The sequence below is a fragment of the Dendrobates tinctorius genome, unplaced genomic scaffold (genome assembly GCF_039654945.1).
Source record: "Dendrobates tinctorius isolate UK_male_01 unplaced genomic scaffold, ASM3965494v1 ptg000102l, whole genome shotgun sequence".
NCBI classification, from domain to species: domain Eukaryota; kingdom Metazoa; phylum Chordata; class Amphibia; order Anura; family Dendrobatidae; genus Dendrobates; species Dendrobates tinctorius.
In genome coordinates this window covers 33,525,803-33,547,499 of record NW_027361770.1, presented here as the reverse complement: position 1 = coordinate 33,547,499, position 21,697 = coordinate 33,525,803, and the positions used below count along the sequence as shown (strand labels likewise).

At 42.5% G+C, this 21,697-nt stretch overlaps 1 protein-coding gene across 1 annotated transcript in view; it reads left to right on the top strand.

Annotated features, from left to right (window-relative positions):
• AHRR (aryl hydrocarbon receptor repressor) overlaps positions 1-21,697 on the top strand; it is a 480,666-nt gene that overhangs the window by 7,708 nt on the left and 451,261 nt on the right. The gene's annotated exons all lie outside the window — the stretch shown is intronic.

Below are 21,697 nucleotides of genomic sequence, written 5' to 3'. Positions count from 1 at the left end.
ATAATTGTTGCCATGGTGACAATGATGTCATAATAGATTGCCATGGCGCAGATGATGTCATAATGGGTATATGGGCACGGAACTATGGGATGGAGGATGTGTGATGGGTATATGGGCATGGGACTATGGGATGGAGGATGTGTGATGGGTATATGGGCACTGGACTATGGGATGGCGGATATGTTTGATGGGTATATGGGCGGTTATGTCATAACGGTTGCCATGGTGACAAAGATCTCATAATAAGTTGCCATGGCTGAGTGTATGTGTGTGTGTGTATGTGTGTATATCAAGCCCCGCCTCACATTATGATGTCATAATGGGTTGCAATGGTGATGGTTATGTCATAACGGTTGCCGTGGTGACTATGATGTCATAATAAGTTGCCATGGCGAAGATGATGTCATAATGGGTATATGGGCACGGAACTATGGGATGGAGGAGAATACAGTATTAGCCCCATATAGCCTCCAATATACAGTATAAGCCTCCACATAGCCTCACTATATACAGTAGGAGCCTCCACATAGCCTCCCTATATACAGTATGAGCCCCCATATAACCTCCAATATACAATATAAGTTCCACTTAGCTTCCTATATACAGTATGAGCCCTCATATAGCCTCCCATGATCACCATGGCAACCGTTATGATGTAACAACAGTGGCTAGTTATAACAAATTATAATGATTATCCTCCATCCCATAGTCCCTTGCCCATATACCCATCATACATATCCTCCATCCCATAGTCCCATGCCCATATACCCATCATACATATCCTCCATCCCATAGTCCCGTGCCCATATACCCATCATACATATCCTCCATCCCACAGTCCAGTGCCCATATATCGCCATCATGCATATCCTCCATCTCATAGTCCTGTGCCCATATACCCATCATATATATCCGCCATCCCATAGTCCTGTGCCCATATACCCATCATACATATCTGCCATCCCATAGTTAAGTGCCCATATACCAATCACACATCCTCCATCCCATAGTCCTGTGCCCATATACCCTTCACACATCCTCCATCCCATAGTTCCATGCCCATATACCCATTATGACATCATCTTTGCCATGACAACCTATTATGACATCATTATCACCATGGCAACCATTATGACATAACCGTCACCGTTGCAACCCATTATGACATCAGCATTGCCATGGCAACCATTATGACATCATAATGCGGGGCTTGATACACACACACATACACACACACATACACACATGCACATACACACACATACACTCAGCTTTATATATAAGATAGTATTCTAGCTGCTGCTGCACTGTGTATATTGTTGTATTATAGGGAAAGCGCAGTGCTAGGTTAAGCCACTAAATGAGGGAGCAGAGAGCATTGTTTGCACATAGTTAATATAGGAGTGGTCACTGTGGTTAAGGCAGGAGGACTTCCTGATTAGAATCAGTCAGGTCAGGGCGCCCAGTAAGCTCGGGTGGGCTCTATAGCCCGGGCACCATTGTGACCACGCAACGTTTATGTAGAAGCAGCCCAGCAATCCAGTATCAGTGGGTCAGTACAACAGCAGAGGTAGCAGTGACAGCAGTAGTTGGAACTAGAACTACAGGAAAAGACACAGCAGTTTAGACAGGCAGGTCGCTCATCATGTGGTAGATCATTGCATGGGTTGTTGCCCTCTGATCCAGGGCGAAACAGCTGAGGGACCCCCAAGCGCAGAGATTCTGAACAGGGAGGACGCTGAGGAACTGTATGATATGGTCCAACCCGGGAAAATGCTGAATAACTGAGAGAGAGGTACAGGGAAAGAGGAAGAGAAGCACTATGCAAAATCTGATGTTGATGCTGTGATGAATATGGATGTGCTGTGTATGAAGAACAGTAAGTTATGCGTTTAAAAGTTGAATTGGACTGTGTCTCAATTTATGCAACACCAGACAGCGGGAGCTTCCAGCTGCTAAGAGGAGACCCCCACAGTGCAGAAAATGAAGCCACAGGTATGCTGAGTAATGGACATTCCTTATATGTGACGGGAACCCAGGGCGTGAATACACAACCAGCCTTGGTCATGACTACAGCCCTGGCCTTCCCTCACAACATCACAGTAATACAAGTTCTGCAGTAATATCTCCTTGCGCAGGGAAGAGCTGCTCCTTCGGACACTAGGTGAGGATGCCTCTATTTTTTTCTGATGCACTGTGAGTTCGGTACAGAGAGGATTTCAGCTAAAAATTCTATTAATGATGAAATCCTGTTTTATCTATATATAGTGTGAGACAGTGACCGGCGTTGTTGTGAATGGACGGTATGTGTCGCAGAGGAGGAGATCCTCTGCGATGTAAGCCGGAAATGTTTCTCTAGGACTTGCAGTTCCACAAGCCTTGCTTAGTGTATAAGGGGCTGGGCTTGCAGGGTTAGTTGGAGAGCTGGGCGGGTCTGGCAAACCACACACCTCCCATCAATGGGTGTGTCTCATACGTTATAATGAGACCGTGGCTTGGTCACATGGTTCCTGGATTGAAAGGTCCTGTGAGAGTACAGGTTTCCTGGAAGGCACATGAAGGAGGCATGGGTCTGCAGATTCCGTGATGGCTACCTGTGTTGGGGGAAGCTACCAAACTTCTGTGGGTCTGAACCTGACGGATCCCAGTAAGGCAGCTTCCTTGGAAGTCAGGATCCATGTCTGTGAAGACTGCCAGACTGGCAAGCAGGTAACCCAGAGCATGGGAGACTGTGTGCACTGACGAGGGTCAGTTAAAGAACTGTGGGGACATAGCCGCAGTTTAGAGTGGACTGTATAATAATAATAATAATCTTTATTTATATAGCACCAACATATTCCACAGCGCTTTATAGTTTAACAGTTTCAAAACACAAGTCAAAAGTAACAACGTTAACAATACAATAATTAAAGCAAAATAAGATGACCCTGCTCGTGAGAGCTTACAATCTACAGTGAGGTAGGGGAGATACAAAGTACAGGTGTGTATTTACAGTGATGTATCTACAATGATGGTCCAGCCATCTTGAGGGAGTGATGGATGGATGGAGATAGTGAATGGGCTACTCATGCACACTTACACATAGAATGATTTTGATTAGTGAACGTGATAGGCCGCTCTGAACAAATGTGTTTTGAGGGAGCACCTATAACTATGCAAATTTTGGATAGTCCTAGTTTCTTGGGGTAGAGCATTCCAGAGGATTGGCGCAGCTCGGGAGAAGTCTTGGAGTCGGGAGTGGGAGGTACGGATTAGTGCAGAGGTTAGTCGAAAGTCGTTTGCAGAGCCAGCCGTCGGTTAGGCCGATAGACAGAAATGAGGGAGGAGATGTAGGGGGATGCTGCACTGTGGAGAGCTTTGTGGGTGAGAACAAGTACTTTGAATTGGATCCTATAATGAATGGGCAGCCAATGTAAGGACTGGCGAAGAGCAGACGCGTCCGAGTACCGATTAGCCAGATAGATGACCCTGGCTGCTGCATTAAGTATGGAATGGAGAGGGGATAGTTGCGTAATGGGGAGGCCAATTAATAGAGCATTGCAGTAATCCAGGCGGGAGTGGATCAATGCTACAGTGAGGGTTATTGTTGTTTCCATGGTGAGAAAAGGTGTAAGTGGCAAGAGATTGTATATGGGATGTGAAGGAGAGATTGGTGTCAAACATAACACCCAGACAGCGCCCCTGCTGCCGGGGTGTTATTATAGTGCCACCCGCGGAGAGGGAAATGTCAGATTTAGGGAGGTTAGTAGATGGCGGGAGCAGAAGAAGCTCAGTTTTGGAGAGGTTGAGTTTCAGATAGAGAGCGGACATGATGTTGGAGACTGCGGACAGACAGTCACTGGCATTCTGTAGTACAGCGGGGGTAAGGTCGGGGAATGACGTATATAGTTGTGTGTCATCAGCATAAAGATGGTACTGAAAGCCAAATCTGCTGATAGTCTGTCCAATTGGGGCCGTGTAGAGAGAGAAGAGAAGGGGGCCAAGGACTGAGCCCTGAGGTACCCCGACAGCGAGAGGAAGAGGAGATGACCTGGAGCCAGAGAACAGACCTGTATGCTAGGTCTGTGATGTATAACAAGCCGCATGGATTGGTTTAAGTGGAAAATCATTCCAGTGCACCTTAATCCCGCTGCCAAGTGAGTGTCCCCCCAACACATTCAGTGAGCATTGCACTACTATAGATATAGGTGTTACCTTTTATTGTAATCCTGCGTGTGATGATGAGATGATTGTGAAGTGATCTCTAAGAAAAATAGCAAGTGTCTATCAAATATGAAGCAGAATGGTCAGAGTGAAATTAAAAAAAGAAGATTATTCTTAAAAAGTATCCTTACAGGGGCATTCTCCAGTTGCGACAGCTCTGCAGGCTCCTTTCCTTCTAATGATCTTTGTTCTTATACTGTGAAACATTAATAATTTGTCAGTCCTTGATCTGGAGTCTATACAGTTATAACTATATTTGCATAAAGATATAACAGTGCATTTCAACTGCTGGGGTTGATGATTTTGTAGAACTGATACCAGATCAGGAGCGGAGAGGGAGCAACAAGAAGGTGAGCAGATACTGTAACTGCTGTACAGAATTGAATGGGCTGGAGAAAGGTGTCTGATATCTTAGGGGGAACTCCTAAGGTACTCCTTTGCCTATAGCTACTCTGCATGCTCAATCAGGCTTTGATTATTAATCTCCTTGGCCACAAGCTGTAAACTAAGGAAGATAAAAGCTCTCATTGCAGGATAATGACAACAGATAAAAAAGCAAGTCAATTGCAATCTTGCTTTCTTCATGTTATACTGTATAACTAAAGCAATTTAATAACATGTAATATTCTTGTAAAGGAATTGTTTGAATTGAATCAAGGTATCACCTACAGTCATGGCTGAAAGTGTTGGAACCCTTGAAATTATTCCAGAAAATGAAGTTTTTCTCCCAGAAAATTATTGCACTTACACATGTTTTGTTATACACCTGTTTCTTTCCTTTCTGTGTATTGGAACAACATAAAAATCTTTGCATTGTGTGTCTATGTGTGCCAGACTAAGCTTTGAGAGCATAAAGAGGAGACGAGAACTGTCTGAGGACTTGAGAACCAAAATTGTTAAATAATATCAACAATCTCAAGGTTACAAGTCCATCTATGGAGAAAGCTAGATTTGCATCCTAGGACATAGGTCTTCCAACAGCACAATGACCCCAAACATACAGTACCTCAAGAATCACACAGGAATGCATGGAAACATAGCGTGGAAACAAAACGTTGTAGAGTTTGTAATGGGTCTGGATCTAAAACCAATTAAACGTCTGTGGAGAGATCATAAAATTTCTGTTGGGAGAAGTCACATTTGAAATATGAGACCTGGAACAGTATGCAAGAGAAGAGTGGTCCAAAATTCCAGTTGAGGGATGTAAGAAACTTGTTGATGTTATAGCGATTGATTGCAAATTTGCTTCTTTTTCCTGTTTTTTTTTTTGTATTCCAGTACACACAAAGGAAATAAACGTGCATAACAAAACGTTTAATTACAATAAACTTCTGGAAGAAATACTTCATTTTCTTGAAAAATTTCAAGGGTGACAACATTTTCTGCCATGATTGTATCTGTAAGAAAGGTGATACAGTCATATGTTAAAGTTTGGCCACCCCTATTAATGTTAACCTTTTTTCTTTATAACAATTTTGTTTTTTGCAACAGCTATTTCAGTTTCATATATCTAATAACTGATGGACTCAATTATATTTCTGGATTCAAATGAGGTTTATTGTACTAACAGAAAATGTGCAATCTGCATTTAAACAAAATTTGACCGGTGCAAAATTATGGGCACCCTTATCATTTTCTTGATTTGAACACTCCTAACTACTTTTTACTGACTTCCTGAAGCACTAAATTGTTTTTGTAACCTCATTGAGCTTTGAACTTCATAGCCAGGTGTACCAAATCATGAGAAAAGATATTTAAGGTGGCCACTTGCAAGTAGTTCTCCTATTTGATTCTCCTATGAAGAGTGGCATCATGGGCTCCTCAAAACAACTCTCAAATGATCTGAAAACAAAGATTATTCAACATAGCTTTTCAGGGGAAGGATACAAAAAGTTGTCTCAGAGATTTAACCGGTCAGTTTCCACTGTGAGGAACATAGTAAGGAAATGGAAGAACACAGGTACAGTTCTTGTTAAGCCCAGAAGTGGCAGGCCAAGAAAAATATCAGAAAGGCCGAGAAGAAGAATGGTGAGAACAGTCAAGGGCAATCCACAGACCACCTCCAAAGACCTGCAGCATCATCTTGCTGCAGATGGTGTCCCTGTGCATCGGTCAACAATACAGCGCACTTTGCACAAGGAGAAGCTGTATGGGAGAGTAATGCGAAAGAAGCCGTTTCTGCAAGCACGCCACAAACAGAGTCGCCTGAGGTAAGCAAAAGCACATTTGGACAAGCCAGTTACATTTTGGAAGAAGGTCATGTGGACTGATGAAACAAAGATTGAGTTGTTTGGTCATACGAAAAGGCGTTATCCTTTGAGGCTAAAAAACACAGCATTCCAAGAAAAACACTTGCTACCCACAGTAAAATTTGGTGGAGGTTCCATCATGCTTTGGGGCTGTGTGGCCAATGCCGGCACCGGGAATCTTGTTAAAGTTGAGGGTCGCATGGATTCAACTCAGTATCAGCAGATTCTTGACAATAATGTGCAAGAATCAGTGACGAAGTTGAAGTTACGCAGGGGATGGATATTTTAGCAAGACAATGATCGAAAACACCGCTCCAAATCTACTCAGGCATTCATGCAGAGGAACAATTACAATGTTATGGAATGGCCATCCCAGTCCCCAGACCTGAATATCATTGAACATCTGTGGGATGATTTGAAGCGGGCTGTCCATGCTCGGCAACCATCAAAATTAAACTGAACTGGAATTGTTTTGTAAACAGGAATGGTCACAAATACCTTCATCCAGGAACTCATTAATAGCTACAGGAAGCGACTAGAGGCTGTTATTTTTGCAAAAGGAGGATCTACGAAATATTAATGTCACTTTTATGTTGAGGTGCCCATACTTTTGCACCGGTCAAATTTTGTTTAAATGCAGATTGCATATTTTCTGTTAGTACAATAAACCTCATGATGAGTCCATCAGTTATTAGATATATGAAACTGAAATAGCTGTTGCAAAGACCAAAATTGTTATAAAGAAAAAAGGTTAACATTAATAGGGGTGCCCAAACTTTAACATATGACTGTAACTTCTTGATCGGTGGGGGTCCGACCATAGGCACCTGCATCGATCAACAGCAAGGAGATTTTATCCCAGTTTGAATGGAATGACAGTGTGCATGCTTGACTGCTGCTTCATTCATTCCCTATGGGGCTGAGAGTGCACTACACTGTAACGGGGACAAATGTTCCACATTGGGCATAATAGTTCCACAGTCTGCTAATCAGTGCAAGTCTCAGCAGTGGGACACCCACCGATCATCAAGTTACCACCGATCTTCTAGATAGATTATTATGATAACTTGTTTAAAATGGACAACCCCTTTAACATAGTGATGTACATTTATGTAAGTCCGCTACATACATGGTGGGTGCTGAAGATCTTAAACCCAGACACTTGTAACTGCTACCTATTGTGGCAATTTCATTCTTCAGATATTCAATACTGACCACTACACCTTAGAGGTTAGACATTGCATGGTGCTTATAGCTCACTATGGATGCTAAGGGTATACAGGCCATTTTTAGTACTGCTACTAACTACTATTAAACTCTAGTGCAGGCAGGACATAACAGGATATCACTAGAACAACAATGGAGAACAGAAGCATTTCTCTGTATTGTACAATCAGACAATTGTGAATTTAAGTCCCCTAGTGAAACTAAAAGCAAAGCTCCCAACTTGATGGGTCAGTCCCGCTGTATCAGTGCTTTTATCTGTGCACACACTTACATTAATTAAATTATCTCCTTTTCTTGACATCTGTGAATAGAACCCACAACCTCTATACCTCTATCTAAAACTTTTAGCCACAGCCACCATTAACATCACTAGGAGAATTTAGCATACTTGAAGCTACCTTGCAGGCTGTGAACCCACAGTCAAATTTATACTGGTACATAGAGATATATCTGTTCATAGCAGTGTATTTCTATGTACCTGTATTCTAGAGCAGGGTTCCCCAACTCCAGTCCTCAAGGCCCACCAACAGATCATGTTTTCAGGATTTCCTTTGTATTGCACAGATGAAGCAATTATCATCTGAGCAATATTAAGGAAATCCTGAAAACATGATCTGTTGGTGGGCCTTGAGGACTGGAGTTGGGAAACCCTGTTCTAGAGGGAGAATAAAGTCAGATTTTTTTTCTATAAAATTACTAAAAAATAATTATTAAACGATTATAAAAACGTGATTTTCTTGAGTTCTAGTCTCCTCGGGAATAAAACCCACAATCTTTATCGTTGCAGGCAGTAGCTAAAGCTATGAACCACAGATTACACTGACATCAGTGGGAGGATTTTGTATATTTGAAACTGCATTGCGGGCTCTGAACCCACATGTAGATTACACTGGTACATAGAGATACATCTGTACATGGCAGTGTTTTTCTATGTCCCTGTATTCTAGCAGGAAAATAAAAGAATTAATTCTTTCTTTCGATGAAATTACTGAAAATGATAAAAAACAATAATGTTATTTTGAATGCACTTTTTTAAAAAAAATAAAAATAATTAACATCGCAAATCAGCGAATATCAGATATATCTGGTGTCCCTATTATCTTAATAACCCGCATAACACAGTGATCAGATTATTTACAGTGATTAGTAAATGGCGTAAAAAAAAGCGTGATTAATTTATTTTATCCATTAAACCCATAAAAAATGCAATAAACATGTAACTGCTGTTGTGTTCACGTGTAATGCTGCGTGTTTTGTACTGCTTTTTTTCTGCACGTGAACTCCAGGTGTCTACCACACGATACAATAACAATCTTCTCTGATTACTGCTTGTCTGCTGCGCATCTTTTATGCCTTTTACATTTTATTTGCTGCGTTTTTGGAGCAAATTTAAAGCAATGTTTTTAATGTGTTTTTAATAGTACACAAAAGCTTTGATTCTGTGCTTACAAATGCTACGGTGTTTTGGATTTTTTTACAAGCTTTTTTTTTTCAGGCTTCACATAGATGTCTGTAAGGAAAGAAAGCACCAAAACCGTACAGTACAACAACATCTTTAGATACACCAACGGCAGGAGTTCTCATGAAATCACATCTACATTGGATATTTAAACCATGCGTTTTTTCTGCTGCCTTCTTTTACAAAGAAATTTTGCTGTGGTTTAACAAACCAAATAAAGTTGATGTGAAAACTGGGCTTACTGTGTGTCTAAAGACGCTGTTAAACTTTGCGGTTTTGGTGTTTTTTTTCTCTACAGGCTTCTACGTGGAGTTTAAAAAAAATATGTAAAAACTGCAGTTTATTTAGAAAGAAATTGTAAATGTGTAGGGCTTGGGGTGTGGCAAGGGGCGGTAATGCATAATTTGTCCCTCTCTCTTCCTCAAAAGTTTGGAAATATACTAACACTCCCACAAAAGTTGTTAAAAAATGAAAAAAATAACAAACTCTAAAACTTTAAAACATTAAAACATCCTCCTATACTATTTGTTAAATAAAAAAGTAAAAAATAAACATATTTGGTATCTCTGAGTCTGTAAAGGTCCTAACAAAATAAAGCATTATGTAATTTATTCTACAGGGTGAGCAATGAAGGTTTCAAAATTGATGTTTTTAAATCACTTCTCCTTCTCCCTAAATGGAATAAAAATGTATCAAAAAGTTCAATATACCCTAAAATAGTATCCTTTAAAATTACAGATCACCCTCACATAGCTACATTGATTAAAAAAAGAAAAAAGTAATGTCATGGCAGCATAAACAAAACATTACTTTTTTTTAGAGGTACACAAATATAGAAAAATACATTAACTTGGTATGGTCATAATTACACTGACCCACAGAATAACATGAACATGTCATTTTTATCACACAGTGAATTACGGTATGTTTATTTGCACCCAACAAAGAATTTAATTTAATTTTTTTTTAAATACATGATATATTAAATCAAATAGTGCCATCAAAATATACAAGTCATGCAGCAAAAATAAGCCTGAAAATCTCATCTCCCGAGATCTTGATGCCGAGATCTGCATCTGTGCATGCGCCACCCCCCGGCCACCATTTTCCTGGAGTCCACCACACAGGAAAACATGGAACTGTGGGGGCTCTGGCCTTTCACAAAATGGCAGCAGAGCCCCCCGCAGCACCAGAGACCCCTGCAGCAGCACCGGAGACCGCCGGACACAAAAGCAGCACCGGACATCCCCGTAGCACCGGACACTTGTAGCAGCACACTGCACATTGAACACCCCCTCCTCTCAGCATGCAGCCTGCAGCCTCACCCCCATCCTGCCTCCTCCAGCTGCAACCCTGGGACCCCGCTTCACCGCAGCCGCCACCCCTGGTAAGCAATAAGACGCATGGATTATAAGAAGCACCACCATTTTATTTAAAAAAACTTCCTATTTTTCTCCTCAAAATTTGAGGTGCGTCTTATAATCCAAAAAATACGGATGGCATTGCTAATTTATAAATAAAGAAAAAGCAACATCAGCTCACTGGTATAAAGAACCCCATGGATATGGGTGCAGTGCAGGGAAAAATTCAGTCCGGATCCTGTGCAATGAGAGCCATGGTAGAATGAGGAAAAAATCCAGCAACCGCAGAACAAATATAAGAGTTATATATTAAAACTTCACATTTATTAGGCACATTAAAAACCAATGCTAAAAATAAAACCACATGAAAGAAATAAAAGATACCTGGTCTAAGTGTTTTGAACTACTAGCTCTTAGTCTTGTCAGTAATAGCTCGAAACGCGTAGACTCAGTGTGTTTTCTTTCCTTCATGTGGTTTATTTTTATCCCTGTTTTTAATGTACCTAATAAATGTGATGTTTTAATATATACAGTGGGGAAAAAAAGTATTTAGTCAGTCAGCAATAGTGCAAGTTCCACCACTTAAAAAGATGAGAGGCGTCTGTAATTTACATCATAGGTAGACCTCAACTATGGGAGACAAACTGAGAAAAAAAAATCCAGAAAATCACATTGTCTGTTTTTTTTTCATTTTATTTGCATATTATGGTGGAAAATAAGTATTTGGTCAGAAACAAAATTTCATCTCAATACTTTGTGATATATCCTTTGTTGGCAATGACAGAGGTCAAACGTTTTCTGTAAGTCTTCACAAGGTTGCCACACACTGTTGTTGGTATGTTGGCCCATTCCTCCATGCAGAGCTCCTCTAGAGCAGTGATGTTTTTGGCTTTTTGCTTGGCAACACGGACTTTCAACTCCCTCCAAAGGTTTTCTATAGGGTTGAGATCTGGAGACTGGCTAGGCCACTCCAGGACCTTGAAATGCTTCTTACGAAGCCACTCCTTCGTTGCCCTGGTGGTGTGCTTTGGATCATTGTCATGTTGAAAGACCCAGCCACGTTTCATCTTCAATGCCCTTGCTGATGGAAGGAGGTTTGCACTCAAAATCTCACGATACATGGCCCCATTCATTCTTTCATGTACCCGGATCAGTCGTCCTGGCCCCTTTGCAGAGAAACAGCCCCAAAGCATGATGTTTCCACCACCATGCTTTACAGTAGGTATGGTGTTTGATGGATGCAACTCAGTATTCTTTTTCCTCCAAACACGACAAGTTGTGTTTCTACCAAACAGTTCCAGTTTGGTTTCATCAGACCATAGGACATTCTCCCAAAACTCCTCTGGATCATCCAAATGCTCTCTAGCAAACTTCAGACGGGCCCGGACATGTACAGGCTTAAGCAGTGGGACACGTCTGGCACTGCAGGATCTGAGTCCATGGTGGCATAGTGTGTTACTTATGGTAGGCCTTGTTACATTGGTCCCAGCTCTCTGCAGTTCATTCACTAGGTCCCCCCGCGTGGTTCTGGGATTTTTGCTCACCGTTCTTGTGATCATTCTGACCCCACGGGGTGGGATTTTGCGTGGAGCACCAGATCGAGGGAGATTATCAGTGGTCTTGTATGTCTTCCATTTTCTAATTATTGCTCCCACAGTTCATTTCTTCACTCCAAGCTGGTTGGCTATTGCAGATTCAGTCTTCCCAGCCTGGTGCAGGGCTACAATTTTGTTTCTGGTGTCCTTTGACAGCTCTTTGGTCTTCACCATAGTGGAGTTTGGAGTCAGACTGTTTGAGGCCGCCTGTGCAAGCTGAAGATATGGATGAACTCTTTATGCATCAAATGGCCAAGTTCTCCAAAAAATATGACATAGTTGTCATGGGAGATTTCAACTATCCAGACATTTGTTGGGAATCTCTCTCAGGCAAAACTAACAGGTCAAGGAAATTCTTATCCTCTCTTGCTGACAACTTTATCTTCCAAAAGGTAAAGGAGAAAACAAGGGGAACTGCTACCTTGGATCTAATCCTTATAAACAGGGAGGAAATGGTTGAGGAGGTAAAAGTGGCTGGGACCCTAGGAGGTAGCGACCATGCTATTTTAGAATTTTGGATAACTAGAGGCGGAAGACCTGTGAAGACTCAGACGTCAAGGTTAGATTTCAGAAAGGCAGATTTTAAGGGATTCAGAAAGAGAATTGGAGGGATCCAATGGCTGGATATCCTTAAAGACAAAAATGTCCAGGAAGGATGGGAAATCTTGAAAAATGAAATTCTCAAAGCACAGTTGTTAACAATTCCGAAAAGAGGGAAGAATAGGAAGCATTTAAGGAAACCAGGATGGATGAACACAGAACTTAAGCACATGCTAAAAAGGAAGAAAAAAATGTTTATAAAATGGAAAGAGGGAGGCATATCTAAAGAAGAATATAATGCTGTCTGCAGAACCTGCAGGGCACAAATCAGATTAGCTAAAGCTGAAAATGAATTGAGGCTTGCAAGAGATGTCAAAAGCAATAATAAAGGATTTTGGGGATATGTCAAAAGTAAAAGAAAAGTCAAAGATGCTATAGGATTTTTACAGGATGAAAATGATGAAATGGTAAGACAGGATGTTGAGAAGGCTGAACTTTTAAATTCCTATTTTGCATCTGTTTTCTCTCAGAAAGGAAATGTAACATCAACTGTTATTCACTGTCCTATTAAGGGAATAGAAGAATCCAGGATATCTATAAACAGAAAGATAGTGAGGAAACACTTAGCTAACCTAAATGAATTCAAGTCTCCAGGTCTAGATGAATTACACCCCAGAGTACTGAAGGAGATAGCAGAAGAAATTTTTGAACCCCTCTCCATAATCTTTGAAAATTCTTGGAGAACAGGAGATGTGCCAGAAGACTGGAGAAGAGCAAATGTTGTTCCTATCTTCAAAAAGGGGAAGAAGGTGGACCCAGGCAACTATAGGCCGGTGAGTCTGACTTCTATACCAGGAAAGATCTTTGAACAAATTATTAAACAACATGTATGTCAATACCTGGATAAGAATGAAGTGATTAAACAGAGTCAGCATGGGTTTGTAACTAATAAGTCATGTCAGACTAATTTAATTTCCTTCTATGACGGTATTACTGATTGGGTGGATCAAGGAAATGCTGTAGATATAGTATATCTTGACTTCAGCAAAGTGTCAAAACTAAAGGAACACAAAGAGCGCAATAGGGTCTTATCCGGGTTAATGCTGGAAAAGTAATTTAGATTATACTCACCCTTTTTAGGAGAGATTCAAGCATGTAGGATCAGTAATCTGCTTGCTGCACGTCCAAAGGTCAGCTCTGTGACCGCTTACACATCAGATTTTGGAATAAATCGATATATTGTCATCCCCTGATGAAGAAATGGTATACATTTCGAAACGCGTTGGGAAATAAATGAATTAATCTTTCTCCTAAATATTGGATTGGTGAATTTATCTGGCAGCGCACAAAAAGTCCGAGAATTTATTCCAAAATCTGTTGACTTCAGCAAAGCATTTGACAAAGTCTCTCATACAATCCTTATTGAAAAAATGACTAAGTATGGAATGGACAAGGCAACTGTTAGGTGGATTCATAACTGGCTTAGTGATCGGACCCAAAGAGTGGTCGTAAATGGCTGCACATCCAGTTGGAAGAATGTCTCAAGTGGGGTACCACAGGGCTCTGTCCTGGGCCCTGTATTGTTCAACATCTTTATCAACGATTTAGATGAAGGAATTGAGGGTAAACTGATTAAATTTGCTGATGACACAAAGCTAGGAGGGATAGCTAATACTAGAGAAGAGAGAGAGAGGATTCAAAAAGATTTAAATAAACTGGAGAAGTGGGCAGCAACTAACAGAATGGTTTTTAACAGGGAGAAATGCAAAGTACTACATCTGGGCAATAAAAATGAAAAAAGCATATATAGAATGGGAGGAATAGGGCTAAGTGACAGCACATGTGAAAAAGACTTGGGTATACTAATAGATCACAGACTGAATATGAGTCAACAGTGTGATGCAGCAGCAAAAAAGGCAAATGCAATTCTAGGATGTATTAACAGAAGCATACAGTCTAGATCACGTGAAGTAATTATTTCCCTCTACTCCTCTTTGGTCAGACCTCATCTGGAATATTGTGTCCAATTTTGGGCACCACATTTTAAAAAAGACATCAACAAACTGGAGCAAGTTCAGAAAAGAGCGACCAGAATGGTGACCGGTCTGCAAACCCTGTCTTATGAGGAAAGGTTGCAGGATTTGGGAATGTTTAGTTTGCAAAAGAGAAGACTGAGAGGAGACTTAATAGCTGTCTACAAATATCTAAAGGGCTGTCACATTGTAGAAGGATCAACTTTATTCTCATTTGCACAAGGAAAGACTAGAAGCAATGGGATGAAGCTGAATGGGAGGAGACACAGATTAGATATTAGAAAAAACTTTTTGACAGTTAGAGTGATCAATGAGTGGAACAGGCTGCCGCGAGAAGTGGTGAGTTCTCCTTCAATGGAAGTCTTCAAACAGAGGCTGGACAGACATCTAACTGGGATGATTTAGCGAATCCTGCTTTGAGCAGGGGGTTGGACCAGATGGCCCAGGAGGTCCCTTCCAACTCTACGATTCTATGATTCTATGATTCTATGATTCTAAGGGTGTGCACAGGTGTCTTTTTATACTGATAACAAGTTTAAACAGGTGCCATTACTACAGGTAATGAGTGGAGGAAAGAGGAGACTCTTAAAGAAGAAGTTACAGGTCTGTGAGAGCCAGAAATCTTGATTGCTTGTTTCTGACCAAATACTTATTTTCCACCATAAAAAAGAGGGGGAGAAGCCAGCGCTGCTTGTGGTCAGAACGTAATACATAAAGTGTGAAAACACACATTGGTTTCTATCTGTATTCAAAAATGAGACATTTAGCAAAAAATTGATCAATTGTTTGAGCTACCCCGCCACGTCAAGGCAGTCTCGTATGGGGAGTCCTACTCTACGTTTTTTATGTTCGCTGTGCCATAGCGGCCTCCTAAATGTATAAAAGCAAGACCTCATTACATGCACACTGTACCTCAAGCATTTCAAAATCGTTCCTATGGCACCAGAGGACAAGCGCAGATAAAGGTTAGCCAGGTCCATGCAGACATTTCAGGTCCAACCTCCACACTGCCTGACCAGCACCACAGATAAAGGACGATCCAGGCCCAGATACAGGTGCGTAATCAAATAAAGCCTAGGGCAGGGCAGGGCCGCTGTTAATGTGAACAGCAGCCTAGATCAATCACTAAGAAAACAGAAAGAATAGCGTACATGACCCAGCGCGCACGGCTACAGTGGTGGTCAGCCACAAAACCAATATCAAGAAAAAAGAGGGGGAGAAGCCAGCGCTGCTTGTGGTCAGAACGTAATACATAAAGTGTGAAAACACACATTGGTTTCTATCTGTATTCAAAAATGAGACATTTAGCAAAAAATTGATCAATTGTTTGAGCTACCCCGCCACGTCAAGGCAGTCTCGTATGGGGAGTCCTACTCTACGTTTTTTATGTTCGCTGTGCCATAGCGGCCTCCTAAATGTATAAAAGCAAGACCTCATTACATGCACACTGTACCTCAAGCATTTCAAAATCGTTCCTATGGCACCAGAGGACAAGCGCAGATAAAGGTTAGCCAGGTCCATGCAGACATTTCAGGTCCAACCTCCACACTGCCTGACCAGCACCACAGATAAAGGACGATCCAGGCCCAGATACAGGTGCGTAATCAAATAAAGCCTAGGGCAGGGCAGGGCCGCTGTTAATGTGAACAGCAGCCTAGATCAATCACTAAGAAAACAGAAAGAATAGCGTACATGACCCAGCGCGCACGGCTACAGTGGTGGTCAGCCACAAAACCAATATCAAGAAAAAAGAGGGGGAGAAGCCAGCGCTGCTTGTGGTCAGAACGTAATACATAAAGTGTGAAAACACACATTGGTTTCTATCTGTATTCAAAAATGAGACATTTAGCAAAAAATTGATCAATTGTTTGAGCTACCCCGCCACGTCAAGGCAGTCTCGTATGGGGAGTCCTACTCTACGTTTTTTATGTTCGCTGTGCCATAGCGGCCTCCTAAATGTATAAAAGCAAGACCTCATTACATGCACACTGTACCTCAAGCATTTCAAAATCGTTCCTATGGCACCAGAGGACAAGCGCAGATAAAGGTTAGCCAGGTCCATGCAGACATTTCAGGTCCAACCTCCACACTGCCTGACCAGCACCACAGATAAAGGACGATCCAGGCCCAGATACAGGTGCGTAATCAAATAAAGCCTAGGGCAGGGCAGGGCCGCTGTTAATGTGAACAGCAGCCTAGATCAATCACTAAGAAAACAGAAAGAATAGCGTACATGACCCAGCGCGCACGGCTACAGTGGTGGTCAGCCACAAAACCAATATCAAGAAAAAAGAGGGGGAGAAGCCAGCGCTGCTTGTGGTCAGAACGTAATACATAAAGTGTGAAAACACACATTGGTTTCTATCTGTATTCAAAAATGAGACATTTAGCAAAAAATTGATCAATTGTTTGAGCTACCCCGCCACGTCAAGGCAGTCTCGTATGGGGAGTCCTACTCTACGTTTTTTATGTTCGCTGTGCCATAGCGGCCTCCTAAATGTATAAAAGCAAGACCTCATTACATGCACACTGTACCTCAAGCATTTCAAAATCGTTCCTATGGCACCAGAGGACAAGCGCAGATAAAGGTTAGCCAGGTCCATGCAGACATTTCAGGTCCAACCTCCACACTGCCTGACCAGCACCACAGATAAAGGACGATCCAGGCCCAGATACAGGTGCGTAATCAAATAAAGCCTAGGGCAGGGCAGGGCCGCTGTTAATGTGAACAGCAGCCTAGATCAATCACTAAGAAAACAGAAAGAATAGCGTACATGACCCAGCGCGCACGGCTACAGTGGTGGTCAGCCACAAAACCAATATCAAGAAAAAAGAGGGGGAGAAGCCAGCGCTGCTTGTGGTCAGAACGTAATACATAAAGTGTGAAAACACACATTGGTTTCTATCTGTATTCAAAAATGAGACATTTAGCAAAAAATTGATCAATTGTTTGAGCTACCCCGCCACGTCAAGGCAGTCTCGTATGGGGAGTCCTACTCTACGTTTTTTATGTTCGCTGTGCCATAGCGGCCTCCTAAATGTATAAAAGCAAGACCTCATTACATGCACACTGTACCTCAAGCATTTCAAAATCGTTCCTATGGCACCAGAGGACAAGCGCAGATAAAGGTTAGCCAGGTCCATGCAGACATTTCAGGTCCAACCTCCACACTGCCTGACCAGCACCACAGATAAAGGACGATCCAGGCCCAGATACAGGTGCGTAATCAAATAAAGCCTAGGGCAGGGCAGGGCCGCTGTTAATGTGAACAGCAGCCTAGATCAATCACTAAGAAAACAGAAAGAATAGCGTACATGACCCAGCGCGCACGGCTACAGTGGTGGTCAGCCACAAAACCAATATCAAGAAAAAAGAGGGGGAGAAGCCAGCGCTGCTTGTGGTCAGAACGTAATACATAAAGTGTGAAAACACACATTGGTTTCTATCTGTATTCAAAAATGAGACATTTAGCAAAAAATTGATCAATTGTTTGAGCTACCCCGCCACGTCAAGGCAGTCTCGTATGGGGAGTCCTACTCTACGTTTTTTATGTTCGCTGTGCCATAGCGGCCTCCTAAATGTATAAAAGCAAGACCTCATTACATGCACACTGTACCTCAAGCATTTCAAAATCGTTCCTATGGCACCAGAGGACAAGCGCAGATAAAGGTTAGCCAGGTCCATGCAGACATTTCAGGTCCAACCTCCACACTGCCTGACCAGCACCACAGATAAAGGACGATCCAGGCCCAGATACAGGTGCGTAATCAAATAAAGCCTAGGGCAGGGCAGGGCCGCTGTTAATGTGAACAGCAGCCTAGATCAATCACTAAGAAAACAGAAAGAATAGCGTACATGACCCAGCGCGCACGGCTACAGTGGTGGTCAGCCACAAAACCAATATCAAGAAAAAAGAGGGGGAGAAGCCAGCGCTGCTTGTGGTCAGAACGTAATACATAAAGTGTGAAAACACACATTGGTTTCTATCTGTATTCAAAAATGAGACATTTAGGAGGCCGTAATGGCACAGCGAATATAAAAAACGTAGAGTAGGACTCCCCATACGAGACTGCCTTGACGTGGCGGGGTAGCTCAAACAATTGATCAATTTTTTGCTAAATGTCTCATTTTTGAATACAGATTGAAACCTATGTGTGTTTTCACACTTCTTGTATTACGTTCTGACCACAAGCAGCGCTGGCTTCTCCCCCTCTTTTTTCTTGATATTGGTTTTGTGGCTGACCACCACTGTAGCCGTGCGCGCTGGGTCATGTACGCCATTCTTTCTGTTTTCTCAGTGATTGATCTAGGCTGCTGTTCACATTAAACGGCAGCCCTGCCCTGCCCTAGGCTTTATTTGATTACGCACCTGTATCTGGGCCTGGATCGTCCTTTATCATGTGGTGCTGGACAGGCAGTGTGGAGGTTGGACCTGAAATGTCTGCATGGACCTGGCTAATCTTTATCTGCGCTTGTCCTCTCTGGTGCCATAGGAGCGATTCTGAAATGCTTGAGGTACAGTGTGCATGTAATGAGGTCTTGCTTTTATACATTTAGGAGGCCGTAATGGCACAGCGAATATAAAAAACGTAGAGTAGGACTCCCCATACGAGACTGCCTTGACGTGGCGGGGTAGCTCAAACAATTGATCAATTTTTTGCTAAATGTCTCATTTTTGAATACAGATTGAAACCTATGTGTGTTTTCACACTTCTTGTATTACGTTCTGACCACAAGCAGCGCTGGCTTCTCCCCCTCTTTTTTCTTGATATTGGTTTTGTGGCTGACCACCACTGTAGCCGTGCGCGCTGGGTCATGTACGCCATTCTTTCTGTTTTCTCAGTGATTGATCTAGGCTGCTGTTCACATTAAACGGCAGCCCTGCCCTGCCCTAGGCTTTATTTGATTACGCACCTGTATCTGGGCCTGGATCGTCCTTTATCATGTGGTGCTGGACAGGCAGTGTGGAGGTTGGACCTGAAATGTCTGCATGGACCTGGCTAATCTTTATCTGCGCTTGTCCTCTCTGGTGCCATAGGAGCGATTCTGAAATGCTTGAGGTACAGTGTGCATGTAATGAGGTCTTGCTTTTATACATTTAGGAGGCCGTAATGGCACAGCGAATATAAAAAACGTAGAGTAGGACTCCCCATACGAGACTGCCTTGACGTGGCGGGGTAGCTCAAACAATTGATCAATTTTTTGCTAAATGTCTCATTTTTGAATACAGATTGAAACCTATGTGTGTTTTCACACTTCTTGTATTACGTTCTGACCACAAGCAGCGCTGGCTTCTCCCCCTCTTTTTTCTTGATATTGGTTTTGTGGCTGACCACCACTGTAGCCGTGCGCGCTGGGTCATGTACGCCATTCTTTCTGTTTTCTCAGTGATTGATCTAGGCTGCTGTTCACATTAAACGGCAGCCCTGCCCTGCCCTAGGCTTTATTTGATTACGCACCTGTATCTGGGCCTGGATCGTCCTTTATCATGTGGTGCTGGACAGGCAGTGTGGAGGTTGGACCTGAAATGTCTGCATGGACCTGGCTAATCTTTATCTGCGCTTGTCCTCTCTGGTGCCATAGGAGCGATTCTGAAATGCTTGAGGTACAGTGTGCATGTAATGAGGTCTTGCTTTTATACATTTAGGAGGCCGTAATGGCACAGCGAATATAAAAAACGTAGAGTAGGACTCCCCATACGAGACTGCCTTGACGTGGCGGGGTAGCTCAAACAATTGATCAATTTTTTGCTAAATGTCTCATTTTTGAATACAGATTGAAACCTATGTGTGTTTTCACACTTCTTGTATTACGTTCTGACCACAAGCAGCGCTGGCTTCTCCCCCTCTTTTTTCTTGATATTGGTTTTGTGGCTGACCACCACTGTAGCCGTGCGCGCTGGGTCATGTACGCCATTCTTTCTGTTTTCTCAGTGATTGATCTAGGCTGCTGTTCACATTAAACGGCAGCCCTGCCCTGCCCTAGGCTTTATTTGATTACGCACCTGTATCTGGGCCTGGATCGTCCTTTATCATGTGGTGCTGGACAGGCAGTGTGGAGGTTGGACCTGAAATGTCTGCATGGACCTGGCTAATCTTTATCTGCGCTTGTCCTCTCTGGTGCCATAGGAGCGATTCTGAAATGCTTGAGGTACAGTGTGCATGTAATGAGGTCTTGCTTTTATACATTTAGGAGGCCGTAATGGCACAGCGAATATAAAAAACGTAGAGTAGGACTCCCCATACGAGACTGCCTTGACGTGGCGGGGTAGCTCAAACAATTGATCAATTTTTTGCTAAATGTCTCATTTTTGAATACAGATTGAAACCTATGTGTGTTTTCACACTTCTTGTATTACGTTCTGACCACAAGCAGCGCTGGCTTCTCCCCCTCTTTTTTCTTGATATTGGTTTTGTGGCTGACCACCACTGTAGCCGTGCGCGCTGGGTCATGTACGCCATTCTTTCTGTTTTCTCAGTGATTGATCTAGGCTGCTGTTCACATTAAACGGCAGCCCTGCCCTGCCCTAGGCTTTATTTGATTACGCACCTGTATCTGGGCCTGGATCGTCCTTTATCATGTGGTGCTGGACAGGCAGTGTGGAGGTTGGACCTGAAATGTCTGCATGGACCTGGCTAATCTTTATCTGCGCTTGTCCTCTCTGGTGCCATAGGAGCGATTCTGAAATGCTTGAGGTACAGTGTGCATGTAATGAGGTCTTGCTTTTATACATTTAGGAGGCCGTAATGGCACAGCGAATATAAAAAACGTAGAGTAGGACTCCCCATACGAGACTGCCTTGACGTGGCGGGGTAGCTCAAACAATTGATCAATTTTTTGCTAAATGTCTCATTTTTGAATACAGATTGAAACCTATGTGTGTTTTCACACTTCTTGTATTACGTTCTGACCACAAGCAGCGCTGGCTTCTCCCCCTCTTTTTTCTTGATATTGGTTTTGTGGCTGACCACCACTGTAGCCGTGCGCGCTGGGTCATGTACGCCATTCTTTCTGTTTTCTCAGTGATTG